Source organism: Astyanax mexicanus, unplaced genomic scaffold (assembly GCF_023375975.1).
Source record: "Astyanax mexicanus isolate ESR-SI-001 unplaced genomic scaffold, AstMex3_surface scaffold_32, whole genome shotgun sequence".
Lineage (NCBI taxonomy): Eukaryota > Metazoa > Chordata > Actinopteri > Characiformes > Acestrorhamphidae > Astyanax > Astyanax mexicanus.
The window spans coordinates 2,572,575-2,590,877 of NW_026040042.1; the positions used below are offsets into that span (position 1 = coordinate 2,572,575).

The 18,303-nt window shown below is 36.8% G+C and overlaps 1 protein-coding gene and 1 long non-coding RNA gene across 3 annotated transcripts in view; both read right to left on the minus strand.

Annotated features, from left to right (window-relative positions):
* Positions 1-18,303, minus strand: part of LOC111188312 (NACHT, LRR and PYD domains-containing protein 12-like) — a 1,256,108-nt gene that overhangs the window by 1,101,960 nt on the left and 135,845 nt on the right. The gene's annotated exons all lie outside the window — the stretch shown is intronic.
* Positions 1,592-3,541, minus strand: LOC125789927 (uncharacterized). The gene is made up of 2 exons (XR_007429946.1): positions 3,368-3,541; positions 1,592-2,372 (listed from the first exon to the last, which is right to left on the minus strand). It is a non-coding gene; the product is annotated as an uncharacterized LOC125789927 (long non-coding RNA).

Sequence of the window (18,303 nt, forward strand, 5' to 3'; positions counted from 1 at the left end):
ACCCCAAGTGCACAAAATCATCATCATCACATAAGTCTGGATGCAGCTTTGTTCTACAGATGTGAGAAAAGGAAATTAAATCTGTTAATATCAGAGTCAGAGGACTTTCTCTGCTGGAGGAAAATTTAAAGTTTAAATCTACTGTAGTTTTAGTAGTTTTAACTGGTTTTCTATTGAGGGTTTTTGTTGAAGTCTAGAGTCAAATGTTTGGAGCTAAATTTGATTTGGAAGCTGCACATTTTCCTGTCAAACATGTTTTAAGATTTTAAAGTTTTCATTAGTCATTAATCTGAGAAACTCTGATTAATTCTTCACTTTTAAAAGTCTGGGTTTAGGCTTTATGAAGTTTGGTATATGCTGGTCTGTTGTGGAAGGTGTGATCTGGGTGTGGGATGACGCCATTATTAAACTAGAAAAGTGCATTTCCTGAAGGAAACACAGGATGGTTGTGCAGCTAACGCATAATGTAAGAAAAGAACTAGCCAGTACTGAAGTGTTTCCCAAAGAGCTTCACAAAGTGAAAATTAACAAACAAGATAAAAGAACGTTTTTGTCGACTCCTCCCCCGAAACAGCGCACTCAATTAAATCACAAAAAAACCATTCAACACTGCAAATATGCAGTAGTTATTCACTATTACACCCAAAAACGTAGAAATGTTTTGTAATCAATATCATTATACATATTCTGAAATTCAAATAACAAACAGATGTACTTAGGAATTGATAAAATAATCCTAAAAATACATATAACTAAATAAATAAACAAAAATAACTATATTAATACTTTTATATTAATACTTTACTTAAGTTTCTAGCACTATAAGGGAAATATATTTAAGATCTTTAAGATCTTCCCTGGTGGGTTTTTTTTTCCCCTAAAAGGTCTTTAATGTTCTTTTTAAAAGAGGAGGATTGTCTTATACGGTTATAGGCAGGACAGTCGATGAGGATGTGTTCAATAGGAGGATGTTGCACGGTTGACAAGAGTGAATTATTGGGTTATTATAATTTATAGATCTGTATATTTAGAATGGGAGTTGGGCCCAGTTCCTATTATATCCCCCTGCTATATCAGATAATACCAGACTGCGCTCCGCTACAGCAGCTGCAGTTACACACAGCCTACTGTCAGCAGGACACTGAGGAGAGAGCAGGACACTGAGCAGTGAGGACCACCAGCCTCTGCTTTACTCAGCTCACTTTCTTCTGCTTCATTCAGGATTTAAAACTCAGATTTGAACATCACTGCTGTTAAAACACTGATCTTCTGTCCCATAGAAATAAAAGGCTTTTGGATTCAGTGTTTGTCTCTTTATATAAACTGTATAAAACACATTTTTCCACACTATAGTCTCTTCTAATGGTCTTGTTTTAATGAATTTTAAAATTTAAATGAATTAAAATTAAAATAATGAATTTAAATTCCATAGAAGCTGAAAGTGTTTTCTACAGTGAGTTAACAGACAGTTAACACTGTGGAGGGAAACAGATACCAGTCTTCACACCTTAATAAAACCTTTAATAAGTTTCATAATTAAACACAACAGAATAAACTCTGACTCAGAAAATGAAGACAGACTGGATTTGGATTTGATTATCCTCTATGTATTTATTTACATATATTACAGGGAAAATGCAGATAAACACTGTTACACAAAATACAAGTTATGTAATGTATAAAGGAATTCTAGCAGAAGCTAATTTCCAGCTCCTGTTTCTGGTTAGAAGTGCTTAAAAATTAATAAAACATATTTTAAGGCTCTGTAAAAGTTAAAAGAATGAGTGTGGATACAGTTTATACAGTTTATGAAGGTTTCCACACATTTCTAATTGATTTAAACAACATGATAAAAGTATAAGACAGTGCTGAACTGATCACTGTCGACTGGTTAACCCTCACTGCTCTGTCTGCTATACAGAATATAAAAGTGTACTATACTGTATGTGTAGATTCAGATCTCTCTAAATCAGATTCCACACCACATTTTAGCACAGCCAATGATTTAGAGCTCGGGGTATTTACCCAAGAGTCTGAAAATGCTGCTCTACCTCTCACTGACTTTCAGTAGGAATTAAGAATCTTCTAGAACCAAAATATCATCTGTGAAAATTTCAGTTTTTAACAGACAAGGCTCCCACTTTCCTACTAAACTCCACAATATAGAAATCAACAAGGTTCTATTTCCACTCTGATAAGAAGATTAGAGCTGTTCTGATAATGATCTGTTACTGTTTAGTTCAGCTATTTCAGCTGCTGAACAGCCGGAACTCACTTCAGCTCATATGAACATTTTGGAAGCTTCTAAACTCCACAGAAGTGCTGATGAAGAGCCCAGATTGTCCAATAAGAGCAGGTCAGGTTTTCAGAAGCTGGAAAGCAGAAAACAGAACAGAATGATCAGACATGAACACACACTTACAGTCAGCACTCACCTTATTAGATTGTGAAAACATCCACAAGCAACAGAAATTGTATAAAATCCTCTAAATCTAAAACTCTCATTCTCTGTCTGACTGAAACTCACTGAGCACAGTTCCACACACAAGGTGATTCAGAACAGCTTCATTAAACAAACTACAGCTTAATCCTATAAAACCACACACTCACATACCAAACACTTCACACTCTACACTGTAGAGATGGAGACTTTGGGTTATTTTTTATCAAAATTACTAAATTAACAATGTATTATATGATTAATTATAAATTATATACTGAATACATTACCCTCTTTTCTATATGGTTAATAAAGTGTCCGATAAAACTATATTACATTTATATGGTTTGTTAATTAAGATAAAAGTTTAATAATGTGCTGCTTCTCCATACAGTCACAATAATGAGTCTTAGAGAGTAATATATTCTCACTGCACTGAGAAAAGGCTGTGAAGTTTATCCTGTGTTTAAAAGTTAAACTGGTTTGATTGAAGTTGATACAATATTTCCAGTGACTGTGAACCACAGTAACACACTCTGTTTCACACAGGTCTGATTTCACCCTAAACGTCACTAAAATTACGCTCTGATCTGGTTTGTTCTGCAGGTCAATCAAACACCTCCTTCCTTTAAAAACAGGAAGTTCTTGGTCATGCTGTGATGTAACCCACCTGACTCTCAGCTACAAACAATGGTAGCTTAGCAACACTGCCCAACCATGAACTCAGTTATAACCCAATGATACTGTTTTTATTTCATCAAATCAAAATCACCATTAATTGGTGCATTTTGGGTAGAATTCTACCAGTCCACTGTATACAATATTACCTTAACAAGTTAACTTAAACCCAACTCTAAAACACTGTAGATGACCATCAATTGTGTGTGTTTGTGTGTGTGTTTCAGAGACAGTAATTCAGTAACTCACTATAGATTCTCCAGTTTAAAGTGAGGATCCTTCTGTAGATCAGAGAGCAGCTTCTTTCCTGACTCTCCTGGATTATTGTCTCTCAGATCCAGCTCTCTCAGGTGTGAGGGGTTTGATTTCAGAGCTGAAGCTAAAGCAGCACAGCCTTCTTCTGTAATACTGCAGAATTCCAGCCTGTAGAGAGAAGGAGAGAAAAATACAACACATGAGTGTACAGTTATATTCACACACTAGGAGTGTAAAGACCCCCCCCCCATACACCCAACCCCCACTAGCTCCTAACTATGTTGTAGGTGCAAGTATAAATAAGTTTAACTGAACCTGTGAAAGAATCAGACCTGTAAACGTATATTAACATGTCTTACAATCATTGACATCATATAGACAAACACAGGGTAAAACAGGCATTAGTATTGGATTTTATATACCCTGCATTCCAATCCTCTGCTATTGACCTGTAGAACTACATTAAACACTGCCAAAGAGAGCAGTGTAAATTCCACCCACAGAGAACACTGATAGTTCTACTGAGCACAAGAAGAGACCTGAATGTTCATCACTCTCTCGCTCTGTTGCTCAAAAATGTGCATGAGCAGCTCGATATACTGATTTGTGGGATACTGTACATGATTTGGGTCTGTCAAGGAGACACTATCAATATGCAGGAGAATCCTGCGACTCACAGGATCTGTAAAATCTCTGAGTTAAAGATGAATAAATAAATCACTCTGTTGCTTTGTGTAGAAGAAAATTTTCTCCTATAGTGTTACAGAAACTACTACAGCTTCACTCCTGAATCCTGCAGTTCATTATTACTCAGGTTCAGTTCTCTCAGAGCTGAGGAGATTTATGCAGTCATATTGTCTTTAATGCTGACAAGAAAATAAAACAATCACGAAAATAAATGTCCACACATTGCAAAAATAATATAATATTGCAAACAAAGAAGAGAACATAAATTACCTTTTTCACTTGTAATATTTTTTTGATAAATCTTTTGCAACACCACTTTTTCTTTGCATTTTGCGATTCTTTTTTCTTTTTGTAATACTTTCCTTCCTTTGCGTTCCTCCATTTTTGCGAGTTTATTTTGACCCCTTTTTGATGTGGGGAGAGGAGAGGGGCGTGGCCAAAATGGAAAGGTGGGTTATGGAGGATTAACGTTATCACCTGGAGCCTCTGTAGCTATATGTAATGCTGGAGGCCGGCCAGTTCATCCGGCCGTTCTGACCGAGCTAACCAGGCTGAACAACAGCTATTTACAGTTCATAAGTTAATGCTAATAATGAATTTTACATACACATAATTATTAAATTATATAATATTGTTGTTTTCAGTTGTTAAATTGAGCACGAGGCTGAATTTGGCTTCTTTTTCACCAGCATGCTTGCTGCAGTTACATGCGGCCGCCTGTAGATGGCGGATTTTAACAGGAAAAAGCCCCATTAAAACAACGCTGTGCAAAAGCTCTGAATAAAAAGGAACAACACAGAAAGACCTCCAAATTTATTTTAGACTTCAATATAATGTAGATAAATTAATATAATAATGTAACTGCAGAACATAAAATAAAAAAATAATTTATTGCTCTCCCTGGGGGGATTAGACTTATATTCAGATACACACAAGTACAAAAAATAGAATTATAGCAAAAAAAAAACAAAAAACATAGAAAGACATTTTCTTATACCAGAATGTGATATTATATATATATTTTTCGTGAAAAAAAGACCCCAATTTAACTTCATAGAGTTGGAGCTGAGGCCAGATCTTCACATTTAAAACTTACTCTTACAATCAGTAACAATAACACACAAACACACACACACAGTCTTTTTGAGAGTGGGCAACTTAGTCCTGGACAATAATTTGATATTCGGTATTTATCGCGATAAGAAATGTTTCAATAACGGTGATATCATTTTTGTGTCATATCGATATGTATTATTTACAGAATCTGTCACGGACAGGCGTTTCACTGCAGAGCTGAACACAATCAGCCTCCGTAGCCGGGCTACGTCAGTGCGTGATGACGTAATCACACAGGCACGTAGCCAGATAGGCTCGGCTCAGCTAGGCTAGGCTAGGATCCGCTCCACTCTGCATCTAATATGTCCCGCGATGAAGCCAAACCGACCCTAACCGAGCGGTTCCGCTACATACAATATTTTCCTTATTCTGGCTGAAGCGATTTTGTAGTTTATGTTGTAACTGAGTTATTTATAGATGATAAATCCTATAGGTTTGATTATTTTATGGGGATATCATGTTCCTTTTATGTGTATGAAGGCTTTTTACATTCTTTATCCTGGTAGAAGCATTTTTATTTTGATCTGTTAAATTTGTTTACAAAAGAATAAGATGCCTCTGTTATAATTTAAAGTTATTTATATTGGTAATATGTATATAGGTTATAGATTTATGTTTGACAGGGATGTTATGTTTTTATTTTGCTATATGCAAATAAAAGTGAGCATTTATTTATTTAGAAATGTTTTATTATATTAAGTGTTATATAGTATTCTATTGTTTTTGTGAGAGGGGGCTTCAAAAACTTATATTAAATGTTCAGACAGTAGCAGGTACAGATTTCCATTGCATTCCATTTATTCCTAGCAGTTTTTCTGAGGCCTTCAAAGTATTTATATCGATATGGAAATTATATCGTATCGACCGAAATTAAGGAATATATCGAGATATACATTTTTGGACATATCGTCCAGCACTAGGGCAAATATATATCTGAGATTTTTTTTTGTTCCAGGTGGGATTATTATACCATAGTGTGAGGAATACACAGTGCTGTAACCTCCAGAATATAAATAATATCTGTTCCTGTTTACTCCACACACGTGAACACACAGCAGCACAAACCCACCCTTTACATCATTGGTGTAGGAACCGGGGGGGATGGGTGGGACATGTCTCACCCAATATTAGAAACAGGTGGATCTGTCCCCCCCAAACATGATATCGTTTCACTCAGCTCAGCTGTGCTATTAATGAGGAGTCAGTGACTGCTGTGTGAATGGGAAATCTCTTAACGCCAATCACGGAGCCGGGTAAGGAATTAAGTTCCGCCTCTCAGTAGAAACAGCCAATCAGCTTGCTGGTTTTGCGGCGTGCGGAGGAGAGTCAGTGTGCTGGAGGGAGGGAAGCCCCTCCCCCTCACTGTGAGATTTAGAAGCGGGGTTCAGAATCAGCTGATGTTAAAACAGATCTGGATATACAGAGATTTTTCTAAAAGAAAGGTAAAGGAGCTAACCATGTAAACTGTGGTGACACTGTTTCTGATAGCTGGTTAAAAAGACACGTCTCTGAATCAAAACACACAGATCAAACCCACTGTGTGCTTAATAAACTGCAGCTGTGTTAGTCAGTTAGCTTAACTTTGGAATTAGATAGATAGGGAGTTAAGGTTTAAGAAAAAATAAACTATATATGTAATGTTCAACTTGCCCTGATGAACCTGATCAGCTAATCACTATTTCATTTTCAAACTGTGTTTATTAATTTAAGATCTTAGAACTTACTGTAAGCTATAATGAACAACAATTCATTTAAATAACTAGATATCTAGAAGCTGGATGTAGAGGATAGCCAGAATTTAGTACAGTACTTTATGTTGGTAGTTTAAAGCAGTTTCTTAACCCTGATCTCTGCCCTAAAATTGTGTATTTTCCACCAGATCCAACTAATCAGCTAATAAACAATCCTTTATTGAGTTTACCTGTTAAAATCCCTTAGCCCCTAATGAAGCCTAAATCAATCATTATGTAGATCCAGCAGTGTATTAGACACATCATACCACCACTTACTTTATTAAAGTACCTTTAAATCAGAGAAAGCTCTAGAATATGGAGAACAGTGGGAATATGCAGTAGAATATGCAGGAACAGGGTTAAGAAACATTGATCTAACCTGACTTCTGTTCATTTGAAGTTTACAGTAACACCACAGTAAGACCACATGTCCTGACTTTTCACACATAATTTTTCTAACAACAGTAATGTAATGTGTTTAGGATGTAAAGTCACCTTTACTTGGATGTAACTAATAATAAACAGAATACAAAAAAATGTTTATTTGTGATTAAAAGATGTTGTTCTAGGACACTATAGGCTGGGCTTTGGTTCATGTTAGCAAATGTGTCCCCCCCCCCAATATCAAACCCGCTCCTACGCTCTTGCTTTACATCATTTATAAACAGAATACAAAATAAAATAGCATTTCTGTTTCAGTAAATTAGTGTCTTACTCACCTTCACAGCGTGAATGAGTATTTAAAAATGTACTAAAACAATAAAACAGGTTTCTATCTAACCACAGCACAAAGACGGTACTGGTGCATGTTCACAATGACGGCCTGTACTGTTACACACCTTAAGACAAGAAGAATAGGACAAAATTATAGAAACACTTCATCACTTGGTGTCGAAATATCCTAAACATCAAAGGAGATGTGATAACAACACCACAACACACACACACACACACACACACACACACACACTCACACAGACACACACACTCTCTTTCTGAACATTAGCAGGCAGTATGAGTGTGTTAGTTTAGAGAAATCACCACACAGTCAGTCTGATGAAAATGTAAAGTTCAGAGTGACTTTTCTCTATGAGCAGTTTCTGCATTTCTAATACTGTGTGTGTGCAGGGGTGTGTGTTAGTGTGTGTGTGTGTGTGTAGTGGTGTGTGTGTATGTGTGTATAGTGGTGTGAGTGCAGTGGTGTGTGTTTGAGTGCAGTGGTTTGTGTGTGTGTGTGTGTGAGTGCAGTCATGTGTGTGTGTGTGTGAAGTGCTTTGTGTGTGTGTGTAGTGGTGTGTGTGCGTGCAGTGTGGTGTGTGTGTGTGTGCGTGTGATGTGTGTGTGTGTGTGCAGTGGTGTGTGTGTGTGTGTGTGTGTGTGCAGTGGTGTGTGTGTGTGTAGTGGTGTGTGTGTGTATGTGTGTGTGTGCAGTGGTGTGTGTGGGTGTGTTTGTGTGTGTGTGTGTGTAGTGGTGGGTGTGTGTGTAGTGGTTTGTGTGTGTGTGTGTGTGTAAAGGTGAGATTCTCTGTTTGTTGTATTTTGATGATCTTACCACAGTGTCTCCAGTTTACAGTGTGAACTCTTCAGTCCAGCAGAGAGCAGCTTCACTCCTGAATCCTGCAGTTTATTATTACTCAGGTTCAGTTCTCTCAGAGTTGAGGAGTTTGAGCTGAGAACTGAGGCCAGATCTGCACAGCTTTTATCTGATAGATTACACCCCCACAGCCTGAGAGAGAAATGATAATCCATTAGAAACACTGACATATAAACACACACACCCCTATTAGTATATATTTGAGATAATTATGCTTTATTCCATAACAGTTATACAATCCTTTTCTAATTAAAATAGATCTAGTAAATATATATTGTGTAGAACAGTTCTTGTAAAAATATTACACTATTATTTACTGAATAAAGTAAAGTAAAGCTGAAGATGTTTTACATATTTAAGAAATGTTTAACATGTTTCCCTTCCTTTACTATAAACAATAATATGCACCTGAATACATATACATTTTGTTTATTCCTTTATTTGTTTAATTTATTTATTGTTTCTATTCTGTTGGCTGGAGCCTTGCTAATTATTCTTGTGTCTGTATTTATTAATGATAATGGTCTGTAGCTGGATGGTAGGGTAGGGTCTTTGTTTGGTTTAAGGTGAAGGGAGATGATTGCAGTATTCATGTTTGTTGGTAGTTTTGCATTTTGTTTAATTTCTGATATCATTCTGTAAAACAGTTGAGATAGGGATGACCAATAGTGTTTATAAAACTCAGCAGGGAATCCGTCAGGTCCTGGTGCTTTATTGTTAGGAATGTGTTTTAGGGCTTTGTAGAATTCTTCTGGAGATAATGATATTTCAAGTGTATGTTTTTGTTTTTCACTTAATTTAGGCAGTTTGATATGGTCCAGGAAGTTACTGATTTCATCTAAGTTGGTTTCATTGTCTGATGAATATACTTTAAAAAAAAATCTTTAAAGGGTGTCGTTAATTTCATCAGGTCTCTGTACTATTTTCCCTGCTGACTTTTTTAGGGTTGGAATAATTGTTTTATCTTTTATTACGCTTAATGAGATTTGCTAAATATTTTCCAGATTTATTTGAGTATTCAGTGTTTTCCTGTCTCAATCTTTGTAATAAGAATTTAGTTTTCTTGTTTTTTAATTAATTTAGATCATATCTTAGTTGCCAAAGTTCTTTTTGCTTTTCTTCAGATATACTTATTCTACTTATATTCTTTAATTTTTTATTCTAACTTTACCTCATGTTCTGTTTCTTTCTTCTGTTTAAATGTAGCATATGATATTATTTTTCCTCTTAGAACCGCTTTGCCAGTCTCCCATAAAAGTGTTGGTGATGTGTCTGGAGAATCATTTATTTCTAGGAACGATACCCACTCTCTTTTTATATAGCTGTCTAGTTCTTGATCATTAAGTAGTGATGTGTTAAAGCGCCATCTAAAGGTCTGTTTATGTTGTTGGTTTGAATTCCATATCATTGAGAGAGGTGCATGGTCACTTATTGTGAGGGTGAATTTATATATGTACAATGTTTGAGAAAATTGAATTAATAGTTAGAAAATAATCAGTGTGTGAATATGATTTATGTACTGCTGAGTAAAACGTGAATTCTTTGGTTGTTGGATGATTTTGTCGCCACCCATCACCAAGACCAAAATCCTGCATGTACTGTTTTATTATATCAGTGGAATTCCAGTTGCGTGTGTTCTGAGTATGAGCTGATTGGTCTAAAGATGAATCTATAACTGTATTAAAATCGCTTCCAATCATGATTGAATAGTTCGATAGTGAGGAAATTTGTGTAAAAAAGTCATGAAAAAATGAGGGATTGTCAATATTTGGTCTGTAGATGTTAGCAATGGTAAAAGTGTGGTTGTTAATGGTGATATTTATGATGATAAATCTTTCATCTGGGTCTGTGATTGTAGTATTGTGTGTGAATGTGATTTTGTTATGTATTAAAATGGCTACACCTCTTTGTCTAGAGTTATAATTGGCTGTAAATATATGATTGTGTTCTACTGATTTCAGTTTATGTTGATCTGATTCTGTTAGGTGAGTTTCTTGTAGAAGGTATATATCTGCTTTTAAACGGCTGAGATGGAGGAGTATTTTAGTTTTTTTCTCTTGGGAGCCGATTCCATGTATGTTCCATGTAATACATTTTAATCATTGCAGGTTGGAGTGTTGTTGGGTGAATAAAGCATGACTGATTCAAACATGATTAAAACAAATAGAAGTAACATTTAAAAACATGTAAAAGAACAACAAGGAATTGGAAATAAAAAATTAAATAAGAATAAAGCATGAATAAAACATGATATAAAAGTGCCGATCAAACATGTAGGTTTTCAGTCTGGATTTAAAAGTGTTTATTGTTGGGTTCCATTTAAGAGCAGTGTAGTAGCTAAACGCTGCCTCTCCGTGTTTAGTTTTTACTTTAGGAAGCTCTAACTGACCAGTTCCTGATGATCTGAGAGTTCTGCTCGGCTCATACTGCTGGAGCACATCAGATAAATATGCTGGTCCTGCACCATTAAGACATTTATAGACAGTAACAGAACCTTAAAGTCATTTATGTAACATACTGGTATCCAGAGTAGGGATTTAAGGATGGGGGTGATGTGCTCCCTTCTTTTACTCCTAGTCAGAAGTCTGGCTGCTGAATTCAAATCAGCTGAAGCTGTTTGATGGTCTTTTTTGGGAGTCCAGTTAGGAGTCCATTACAGTAATCAATCCTACTAGAAATAAAGGCGTGGATGAGTTTCTCCAGGTCTGCTTTAGACAGAAAATCTCTGATCTTATTTATGTTCTTGAGGTGATAAAATGCTGATTTGGTGACGGCTTTGACATGACTGTTAAAAGTGAGATCAGAGTCCATTTGTACACCAAGATTACGCACTAGTTCTTTAGATTTCAGGCTTTTTGAATCCAGATAGGCAGCTAGTCTGTGCCTCTCATTACTATTCCCAAATAAAATAATCTCTGTTTTATCTTTATTCAACTGCAGAAAGTTCTGTCCCATCCATTTATTTATCTGCTCAAGGCATTTACACAGTGAGTCAATGGGACCATAGTTGTTTGGGCAGAGGGCCATGTAGATCTGAGTGTCATCTGCATAGCTGTGGTAAGATATCCCATAGTCACGCATGATTTCACCCAGAGGAATCATATATAAACTTGCACAGTCTCACAGAAACATTATTTTCCATTTCCACAAAGTATTTCCATGAAGGTATGAACTGAACCATTTTAGGACAGTTCCAGAAAGTCCAACCCAGTTCTCTAGTCTATCTATGAGAATGTTGTGGTCAATGGTGTCAAAATCAGCACTGAGATCAAGCAGTAGTAGAATAGACATTTTTCCTGAGTCTGTATTTAAGCGAAGGTCATTGATAACCTTAATTAGCGCAATCTCAGTACTATGATTGGGCCGGAAACGTGACTGAAATTGGTCTAGACAGTTATTTATGGACAGAAAGTGCATAACTTGCTTGAATACATTTTTTTTAGAGATTGGTCTGTAATTGTTTAATAAGTTTGTATCTAAATTTTTCTTTTTTAAGAGAGGCTTCACAACGGCTGTTTCTAATGCATTTGGAAAAACACCCAACATGAGTGAGGTACTTACTATTTGAAGAATGTCTGCTGATATTGAGTAAAAGACATTCTTAAAAAACTTGGTTGGTAATGTATCAAGACTGCAAGTGGATGATTTGAGGTGACTCACTGTATCAATTAAAACTTCTTCATTAATAGTGCTAAATTGGGACATTTTGACTATGATGCTTTTGCGTGGTTTTGGAGAGCACATGGGCTCATTGGTGGATATAGGTGTACTGAAGGCTTGTCTGATATTGTGGATTTTAGTATTAAAAAAACTTTAAAACTCAATACATCTCTCAGTTGAAACTAGCTCAGAGGTCATGTATGTAGGTGAGTTAGTTAGTCTGTCAACCACAGTGAAAAGAACTTTGCTATTGTTAATATTATTGTTAATAATGCTGGAGAAGTAGGATTGTCTAGATGTGCACACTATTTTATTGTAATCACGCAGTCTATCTTTAAAAATTTCTTTGTGAATGTGAAGCTTGGTTTTTCGATGTCAAATATCAAATATTGTCAAATATAAAGGAGAGGTTGAGGTTTTTTGGTCAGCTGTTTTCATGATTTGAAACTGAAACTAACTGGAACTTTTATTATTCTGCTCAGAAAGCCTGTGATTGTGTTTAATGAGTTTATATTTTATATTATTTATTTTTTATTCATTTTAATTATTTTAATTATTTTATTAATCAAATTATATATATATATATATATATATATATATATATATATATATATATATATTCCCCATGATTCCCATGTTCTTAGTTTATTGAAATAAATTTGATAATCTCTTATCATTCTTATAATTTTACTTTACTTTCACTGCTATTATTATTTTCTTCATAAGATATAAATTCTTTACTTTTTATGTCAATTTTTATGATGTTTTTAAAATGTCCTATTTTTCCTTGTATATATTTTATTCATCTATAGTAAATGTCAGTTTTTATTTCTATTTTTTTTAAATATTTTGAATCCCTTTTAAACTGTAAATGAGGGTCCCCCTCCGGTGTAAATAATCGATTGCTTGATTAATATTCAGTGTTGCAAACCCAGTTTTTATATAAACAATAAACAGAATAAAGAATAAAATAACTTTACTCTTCCCTAAGCTGCTGGTTTATCTGCACAGAGTGACGGCGCAATTTCCTATGCGCTGTTAAAATAGGAACGAACAGAAGTCAGCGTGCAGCTGTGTCTTAAAGGTGATGGATACTGACACACTGATTGGTTTATTTCACGTTACGCCCAAAACACACCCATGAATAATTAAGGGAATTAAAACACACCCTTTTGCGCCGTTGGAGCTGCGCAACGATACCAAAGACACAGGACACGCCCCTAAATCTAGTTGAGCAAAGCGCAATTACCAAGTGTGCTATAGATCGTTAAAATAGGTCCCATAGAGTTCTCTGGCATAATTATCCTTGGGATTATCAATGTGAATGTTAAAATTACCAGCAATAATAAAATGATCAAATTCAGTAGAAATAAAAGACAGCATATCTGTAAAATCATCAATAAAATCAGCATTGTACCTTGGAGGCCTGTAGACAATTACTATTAATATTCTTGGTGCCCCTTTTAAAACTGCACCTAAATATTCAAAAGATGTGGAGTCTCCAAGTGATAACTGCTTGCATTGGAATGTATCATTAAACAGCATAGCTACACCCCCACCTTTCTTGCCGGTACGTGAGACATTAAAAAAGTTAAAGTTTGGTGGAGCCGACTCAATTAATACACTTTCAGCACTACAAGAATTTAACCATGTCTCTGTTAAAAACAGAAAATCAAGCCCATAATTTGTAATAAAATCATTAATTAGATAAGACCTTTTAGTAAGAGATCTGATATTTAGCAGAGCTAATTTAATACCCTGTGCGTTTTGTTCCAAAGACTGTGGGTTACAATTTACATACTGCAGGTTGGATATATTCACATTATCTGACCTATACTCTCTGTTCTTTCTGCTTCTGATAAGAACTGGAATGGGGGAGATAACTGGCACACAGGGTCCGTAATTGTTTTGAAAACATGTACTGCTAACATCACCATTGTAGCAGCACGGACCCAAAAGATATCAGTTTGCTGGATTACTTGTGGCGGCCTCTTCCCTTATGGTGGAGGGAGGTGGGAGGGGCTCCTGCTGGTGAAGAAGTCGAGAGCGGAGCTGTCTGTCCGGTGGTTTAGGAGCTTGTCTCTTCTTTTTGGGTTGTGGGGGGGGGGGGGGTTCGTTTAATTCCTTCTCATGTTCATGCTCACTGGGCTTCATTTTGGTCCCCTTTTCTAACTCCTTGATTGGGGAGTGTAGTGGTGGTGGGGATGGGGTTGCTGCGTCCGTGAGGCAGTAGGTGACTGTGGAGGAGAACCTGTACCTGAGGACAGATACCAGCTTCTACATGGTTGCTGGGAAGTTCAGGTGGGGTGATGATGAGGTGGAGATGGAGGATGATGATGAGGTGGAGATGGAGGATGGTGTGGAGAGTTCATGCAGTTGCGGTGTTTCCGGCAGTTGATACAGCAGAACATGGCTCCCATCCATTAACTCCGCAGTCTCTGTGGGGGAAGGATGTTGTGTCTCTGTAGTGCAGACAGTGTCCTTGGGTGTTAAAGCTGACGTGTCTTCACCAGTGGGAACAGAGAAGTTGCACAGAGAAAAAATGATGTTCTGTGACAGGAATTTGACTCCCCTCTTGTTGGTGTGCAATCCATATCGCCTGAAAAACTCTCTCTTCCCAAAAAACAGATTGAAATTGTCAATGAAGTTCAGTCCGTTTGACCTGCAGGTTTTCTGAAGCCAAATGTTTTAAAGCCAACAGCCTAGAGAACATATTGCAGACCCTTGCAGGTAGAGGACCACTGATGAATGTCTGGATGTTGAACTTGCGCAGTGTGGTAAAAAGATCATTAAAGTCTCTTTTAACACCTCAGACTCCTCTTTCTTTGTATCGTTCTTTCCAACATGAACAATGATTCGTTTCACTGTTCTGTATTCAGCCAGTAGTGCTGGAAGCTTCTCATTCAGTTCAGAAACTGTGATGTTTGGCTCACATCGAACAATGAGTTTCTGATTATTTTTCATGCCATGAACAGAGTCATCCCCCAAAACAAGGGTGTCTGCTGAGCCCTGTGGCTCTCCTGGGGTGTTTTGAATGGCTGAATCTTCTGGTTCTTTCTGAATTATACTGGCTGGTATTTAAAAAGTCATTAAGGTCTTGCAGTGACTCAAATCTGTTTTGCAAACTAAGTGACTGGAACTGATTTCCTCTGGCTCTGTGCTCTGATCTCCGAGCAATAGCTTTAGCATTAGCATTAGCCAGATGTGCTATGTTAGCAGGAGTGGAGGATACTACAGAGCTGTATGTGGCATGCCGTTTGGGTTTAGCTCCAATTCGAACCTTTCAACTGTACTCACATGTAGTGGATTAACCAGAGGATTTCTTCATTGCTTGGACACAAACACACACTACCCCCACTTTACGGCCTATAAGGAAACTTCGAACCCAGAACACTCTAAAAAAACCTTGGAGTAATCTTTTTTTTCAAACAACCTTAAATTTCAAAATGACATTTACTGACTATTTCTTCACTCAGCCTCGCTCAAGAGCCCTAAATGCGAGTTTAGGGTAAAATTCTGTTTACATTCCTCCAAGTCATAAACCTCAGAGTTAAGGTAAACATTTGGAACATTTGCAACACCATCACTAGGACGGGACTGCGGATTTAAGAGAGTGTCAAAACTTAATTAATGCCTTGGAAATTGTTAATTCACCAAATATTATACCAATTTAGGGGTTTGTGCCTAGTTATTTCTGCAATCACTTAGAAATAAGATTAATGAAATTAAGAGAAATGTTCTAAGCTTGGAAATTCCATTGACCGTTTGTAAGTGAGACTCTCTGCTCTCTGTTCACCAACCTCCCCCACCGTCGTAAATTCCGATGCCAGCCGCTTATCTAAGCACTCAGCAAAGGGGAGGAATTTCTCACTAAGAAGATTTTGCTGAAAATACATATAAATTGACTATATAAAAAGGTGTTTTATAGAATGTTTACTAAATAATGGTATATGTGTCTGGTATATGGTATATGTGTCTGGATGTGTCCTGATTTAAATTTTCCTACACATTCAAGTCTGAATCAACAAGGTTTAACTAGCATTTGATAATTTAGCTTTATTTGGTTATCAGTGGTTTAACCATGTATTATCTTTTAAGTGATTTAATTGGGTTTAAATAATAACATGACTCTTGATCTCTTTCTGACAGAGTACCATCCATCGTTGTATTTCTAAGATTATCTTGAATATTACATGTTTGTGGGCAAAATATATATATATTACATTTATTGTGATTCAATTGTAAGATTGTTTGTTTCCTGAATTTATCCTCACAAACTGATATGCTGAAAAATGTATTTTGATCCACTGTTTAATTGAGTTTTCTTTTGGTTTGATCTATTAGAAAAATGCTGAAGCATGCTGACCATGTGAGCGAGGGGGGGTTTATGGCCCTTTGTGAATCCCCACCAAAGTTTGAAATTGCTCCTAGACCAATCAAAACACAGACATTTGGGCCACAGGGCCAATCATAGCTCAGGGGCCAAACAGGCCACAGAGACTAATAGTAAAACTGGGCAGACACAGTTCAGTTTCCAGTTTGGAGTTTTCCAGTTGAGTTTAGGTCAGAGCAGTTGGAGGAGAAGCAGTTAGAGAAGGAGTGGGAGAAGGAGTTGGAGAAGATGAGTTGAGGAAAACAGTTAGAGGAGAGAGGTTAGGGAGCCCAGAAATGGAGAAAGGATAGACTGTTAGTGTAGTCATCTTAAGTTAGTTTTCTTAGACTAGTGCATTTAATCTTCAAGTATATTAATATTAGCTATCCTAGTTTAAATAACTAGGCTATTTTATGATCTACGGAGTTCTCCTGCTTGCCAAGATAGTTAATATAGTTCAGTAAACCAACTAGACCAACCGACGGATCACCGAGAGGGTACGCCAGCCGAGCCAGCTCCAGGGAAGGCCTTCCCTGTGCAGAGACTAGAAGCGGGTGTCGTCCAGGTGCGCCGCTGGCCCACAGAGCACCATCTTTACCCTGCGGATGGGTCCACACCGGACCTTCTAGGGGTGCAGGATGTCAGCCGAACAAGAGGTTTAAACAGCGGACCGAACCGATGGGGACCCCCCTTTGTAGACGTCTCAGAGTAAGGCAGTTTGGGTATTTCTCTCAGTAATTGGTGTTTTGGTTGGTCAAGTCTAGTTTGGTTATTGTTCTTAACTCTCTTCTTAGTATAGATTAATTTTTAGTTATTTGGCGAAAGGGATGATCTTTGTAGGCCGTAAAATATCTTACTTATCTACTTATTTTAGTGTTCTCATTTGATTAGTTTGACCTCATTACATTTAGACCCTTATTTAGAAATATTCACTTAATAGTTCTATTAATCTTTGTTCCTTTCATACCAGTATTATAACATGTTTGTTCTTTTATTTCTCATTTATTATTCTACACTATGATTTGATATCTAATGGCTACATTTATGACTTTTTAATGAACTATTTACTCATATCTGTGTGATTTAATAAATACTTTTATTTTACAAAACCTGTCATTTCAGTGTGTTTTTCTGGATAACTTGGTTATGAAAATTTCTGTCACCTGTAGAAACCACACCCTGAGATGTCTTGTGTTATTAATTAATTTGATTAATTAATTAATTAATTAATTAATCTAATTAAATTAATTTAATAACTGGCGCCCAATTAAAAAAATATTTCAACATCTCAATTAGCACCAGGTATTAAACCACTGAGCCGCTACATAATTTGGCACGCCGACGTGGGGCAGGATTATATTCTTATTGGCTCTCCGCCGCGGGACCAGAATATACACATTTCATAACCAGTTCCAGAAAATAGCGCTGTAAGTTGCAGAATAAAGTGTATTTTGTTTTATTGCTGAATGCGTAAGCTGCTGGCTAGCTGGCCTAGCTGGAGTTAACTGCATAAACCCAGCGTGTTAGAAATACACGCACATGTTCTACACGTGTTTTTTGTTTACAATTCAGGACTGGCCAGTCCCCTGTCTGTGTGTGCGCGTCGCGCGCACAGTCCCCTGTGTGTGTGCGTGTCACGCGCACGGTCCCCTGTGTGTCTGTATAACGTGTTGTGTGTGTGTGGTACGTGAGCGCTCTTGGAAACATTACGCTTATTTGTAAAATAAGCTTGGTTGACACACCGCCGTGTGTGGGTAACCTTAAACCC